General features: G+C 42.6%; 1 pseudogene; it reads left to right on the top strand.

The window, feature by feature from the left end:
* Positions 1 to 2,730: 2,730 nt before the first annotated feature.
* LOC148041179 (sphingolipid delta(4)-desaturase DES1-like pseudogene) lies at positions 2,731 to 3,843 on the top strand (annotated as a pseudogene).
* Positions 3,844 to 5,428: the final 1,585 nt, after the last annotated feature.

Raw genomic sequence — 5,428 nt, 5'->3', positions numbered from 1 at the left:
AGCTCAATCTGGACCCATATTAGATGGATGTCAAGATAGCTTTCTTACATGGGGACTTGCTTGGTGATATTTATATGTGGCAACCTAAGGGCTTTGAGGAAAAAAGCAGGGAACACCTAGTATGTAAGTTGAGAAATAGTCTTTATAGCCTTAACTAGGCACCTAGAAAATGGGTCCACAAGTTTGATACTTTCGTGTATTCCCAAGGATATACATGTAGTGACATGGATCCATATTTATACATGAAGAAGGCTCATGATGGCAGCTTTATGATTTTGGTACTCTATGTTGATTGCTAGGAGCGCTCATGATGAGTTGGATGCCTTGAAAATTTAGCTAAAGAATAGCTTTGAGATGAAGGACATGGGACATGCCTTACATATTCTTTGGATACACATCACACATGATCGCTCTAAGGGACTCCTTTACTTGTTGCAAAAAAAGTACATCAAGAAGATTCTTGAGCAATTTCATATGCATGATGTTAAGCCTATCGGTTGTCCTTTATCTTCTCATATGAAGGTTAATTAGGTTAATTGTCCATAGTCTGCTGATGAGTAGAAGGCCAAGATGGCCAAGATCCCTTATGCATTTGTAGTGGATAGTTTGACATATATTATGATAGCCGCTCAACTTAACACAACATTTGTAGTGGGAATTGTGGCACACTATATGGCTACACTCGGCATATGGCATTAGGATATCATGAAGGGTATCATGAGGTACCTTAAGGGCACTGCATATATGTACATATGTTATGGTGGCTAGGATATAGGAATCATGGGATACAATGAACAGGACATGCAGACAATAGAAAATCCACCTCTGGTTGTGTCTTCCCCTTTGCTCGAGATGCTATTTCTTGGATGTTTAGGATGCAAAATGCACAACCCTTTTCACTACAGAGACAAAGATGTTGTAGCCATTGAGGCTTGCAAGGAGGCTCTCTGATTAGGTTATCTGGTCACAAACCCAAGTATTATTGATGTGATTCTTACACTACATTCGAATTCTATGAGTGATATTTAGTTGGCCAAGAATTTGGTCTTTCATGTGAAGACAATGCATATTGAGGTGTGTTATCACTTTATTTGAGAGGTCATTAAAGACATGTCTATTGAGCTTGTCAAGATCTCAATTGACCAAAATCTTGCAAATCTTCTTACTAAAAGTCTCTCAACAAAGCGTTTCACCTTCCTTAGGAAGTTGATGGACACTAGATGAGATGATATCTTTCCTCGTCCTATTGTACTTTATGTACAGTTGTTCTTTGTCACTTTTTTCTTGTTCTCTCCTCACTACACCTGTACCTAACCACTATAATGTTCATTATATTGACAATACCGGCATACCTACACACTGCAAGTAGTAGATATCCATCACTGTCACTTCATTCCTTATTCTTTTAGTGATGTTTTGAATAAGGGAAGGCCACTCACACATTGTGACTGTTGGAGTTTCCACATATGATGTCTCTCTCTCTCTTGCTCTCTTACTCCATCCACTACAGCTCTCACTTCCACTTAGGCTCTACTTTTCAGCAATCCCATGGAGTGATGACTCTACTTGCAACATCAAAGACCAACTAAACTAGAGGGCCATGGGCACGTAGCGATGTTGTGCTGCTGCGCATTCGAGCCGTAAACACCTCCATTTTTGTTGTGCATTTGTGTTATCTTTTCACGTGTGTTTCATTGTGTTTGATTGCTGCATTATCTTTCGTCCTTTTCAGTACCCGCATCCAATGTACATACTCCACTTGTGTGTTTGTGTTTGTGTGCATGTTGTGTGTGTGTCAGAAAAATATGAAAAACTGATGCCAGAGAATATTATCATGTTGTTAATTTCAATGATGAACTCCAAGAAAAGTGCAGGATACCGTGAAATCAAAGGAAGCTTTGTAGAAGCCGACATTTAAGCTATGAAGACAAAGGTGTAAATTCAGGAATATCATGTGCAATGAGAAGAGCTTGTGGTGGCGTGGAAGATGTTCAGACCAGCATGGTAGCTGCCATTGGATCTGGGGCTATGTTCTCTATCGTCGGTGGCTTCGATGATGCTAAGAAGCAGCAAGCAATGGGTGTGCTTTTGAAAAACATGCTCACACAGCAGGAGTTGGTGGAGGACCCGAATCTGCTCTCAGATTTGGAGGCAGACATAACTGAAAAGTGTAGCAAACTTAGTGCTATTGAGAAAATTCGTATCAATGATAATAACTCACAAGGGCTAGTTCTGGTCAAATTTAAAGATAGACAAAGTGGCCTAAAGTGTATTCAGATTATGAATGTCGCTAGTTTGGTGGCAGAAAAATTGAAGCACTTGCCGAAGGTCGAAAAAAGACGCGCTGATATTGGAGGGGAGGAGCTTTTCCTAAGGGGCACTGATATTAGAGGGAAGGAGCTTTTCCTAAAGGCGGATTGTTTTTTTTAAAGACCGAACAGGCAGTTGCTTATGGGGGAAGGATGATTATGAGGTGAGGAAAAAAACAAAAGTGGGGATAAAAAGTGATGGCTGGAGGAGCTCGTGACTGAAATGCAACTGCTGGAGTAGGGTCTGGAGGAGAGCACCTTGTCTGCTCTTCTTTGATGTTGTCTTTGACCAAGACACTCAGGGAACATATGTCGAAGGCATCAAGGAAGAAGTCATCTTGTCTCCTGCTTATGCATTATCATTAATTGCAGTGGAAGACAATGATCGAAAAAGAGGAGATGCTGCTGAAAAAGAGGACATATGAAAGAACCAGACGAGAAGAAGGACGAGGTTGCAACAACAAAGCATTGGCAACAGAGGTCGAGTATCGATGAAGAAGTTGTAGTTGAGGATGAGACAGACGAAGGCTTTAGCAAACGCAGTTATGAGGACGTAAAGACGACGAATCAACCTGCTTACTACCACGAACAAGGACGTGTTTGCTACAAAGTAGGAGATGAGGAGGATAACGAGGAACGACCAAATCTTGGTGTTCGTGACTATGACAACAGGAGGGGATGTCAAAACCCAGAGCGGATGGAAGGACATGCATGCTACTATGACAGAGGAATGACAAGTTTGAAAGATGAAACCTCAGAAAGAGTTGACATAAAGTAGAAAAAGATGACATAGAAGACGTGGATGGTGACCTCGGAGATCGTGATTACATCATCGAAAAAGACGCTGCTTTCTCTGAGGGTAACTCTAAATTATACTGGGCCGACACTCAGGAGCCCCATGCCTCCCGCAGAAGAGAGATCTTGTCTAAATACCCGAAATCAAGTCCCTCTTCGGTCCGGATGCCTAGGCCTTCCCTAAGATAGTAGCAGTAGTGCTGGTACAGTTTTGGACAGCATTCTATCTCAGAGATGCTCAGTGGACAACTCTCTTAATTGTTGCCTATTTCTTTGGAGCCTTCCTCAATCACAACCTTTTTCTGGCAATACATGAACTAAGTCATAATCTGGCCTTCTCTACACCGATATACAACCGGCTTCTTGGAAATTTTTTGCAAACTTGCCTGTGGGGTGCCAATGTCTGTGGCGTTTCAAAAGTATCAATTGGATCATCACAGGTTTCAAGGGGTGGAAGGACTAGATATGGGCATACCTAACTATTTGGAAGGAAGGCTTATTACAAACACATTCTAGAAAGCTTGTTGGGTCTTGTTTCAGCTCTTCTTCTATGCCCTTAGGCCATTATTTCTGAACCTCAAAAAACCCAGGATTATGGGAGTTCAGCAATGCTGTGGTACAGGTGGCCCTTGATGTTGCTCTGATTTACACATGGCGTTGGAGACCATTTGTGTACCTTCTGCTATCTACCTTCGTAGGTGGTGGCTTACATCCTAATTTTGGCCAATTTTCAGTGTGAATTGAGGAAAGTGGCAGTTATCACAACATTCAGAGGTTGGTTAAGGCCCTAGAATAATGAGCCCTGAACAATTTATGTTTCAAAAGGCGGTAAGCCTATAACTGCAACTTCTTATCAAGAGTAGTTGGTAGTCACTTGGCAAGCAATATAGTGAACTTTGGCATCAAAAATTGAGATCTTCTTGTTAGCCTCTTTCCTTGCGGCATCTTGAACCCCGTCTTCAGCAGCTCTTGCATGAACTCCACGACAGCAATGTGACTAGATGAATTGCTACTATGTCAATGGCTATTTGGGGGGTGATGAATCTGTGGCAAGAGTGGAAACTTGTGTTGGGGGTAAAGGCCCCTCCACCTAGCCGCCCGTTTAGTATTACTACACTGACAGTCACCGCGACTGCACACTACAGGTGGCAGGCGCTTGCCATCGTCACTTTATTCTTCATTCTTTTAGTGACAGTTTGAATAAAGGAAGGCCCAGTCACACATTGTGACTGTTGGAGTTCCCATTTCTTGTCTCTCTCTTTCTTGCTCTTGCTCTCCTGCCATAGCTCTCGCGTGCAAGCTTCGACCCTTCTCACCTTTCAACTAGTATCAGAGCTCGACTTCCAGACTCTTGAGCTTGGCTCGTGGCATTCTCAACTTCCCATCGACTCCCCACTCCCATTGGGTCTCCTTCCCGACAGCCATAGCTCATTCTCTTGAGCTCCCCTCACTCCCCAGCTTCCCGAGCTTCTTTCTGGCCTATTGAGGCACCATCAGGGCATTGACATTGAGGTATTGCTTCATTATTTCAGAGATTTATTTCAGTCCACATGTCTAGGTAAACAGGGCAGCCACCATTGAAGCTTCCAATCTTCATATCTCTTTACCACTGGTTGTGGGCTACTAGAGGCTTGTTTCAAGGCCTCTTTGGCTCATGTTTGAGCCCTCCAATCTCTCCAGACCTACCACATGGACCAACAAGAGTAGCAGCATCATCACACTAATATGTGCCTGATTTTGGACAGATTTCATTCAGCCACACGCTAGTTACTTCAGCTCCAGCTCCAGCTTGGCATTAAGCACTTGTTTGGGGCCCATTTCAGGCTTTTTGCACATGTATTGGTACTTGGCATTGATCCTTTGAGATTAGGCATTGGTTTGGTGGCTGAAAATAATGTTTCAGGACTATTATAAATAGTCTACAAACATTTGATGCTAGTGCTACATTCACAGTTTATGCCTATGCTTGTTTGGGCATGACTACATAATTGGTTTGATGCCTATTGCATCCCGATTGATTGGGGGATTGAAGCTACATGTCATGCTATGATTTTGGCATGATTGTGGGGCTCGAAATACACAGTTTATAATAGTAAATGCATGCTAAATACTCTTGGGCTGAAGCTAGCTTTCATGCTTTGATATATGCCTATTGGTTCTGGGTGTATGTCTTGGGTTATGCTATGATGTATTGATCATCGAGGGATGTCTTCAAGCTTGTCATAGGATCCGGATGCTTTTGGAAGCTTGAGATTATTTCAGCCCACACTTATTGACATCAGTCTATGCTTGACAGTGGTCAGTGCTTTGACAATTATATGCTC

This window comes from Lygodium microphyllum, chromosome 1 (genome assembly GCF_053477565.2).
Source record: "Lygodium microphyllum isolate KBCC chromosome 1, Lygodium_microphyllum_v1.1.10, whole genome shotgun sequence".
Lineage (NCBI taxonomy): Eukaryota > Viridiplantae > Streptophyta > Polypodiopsida > Schizaeales > Lygodiaceae > Lygodium > Lygodium microphyllum.
The sequence above is the reverse complement of the archived record's forward strand: the minus strand, read 5'-3'. Positions and strand labels throughout refer to the sequence as shown.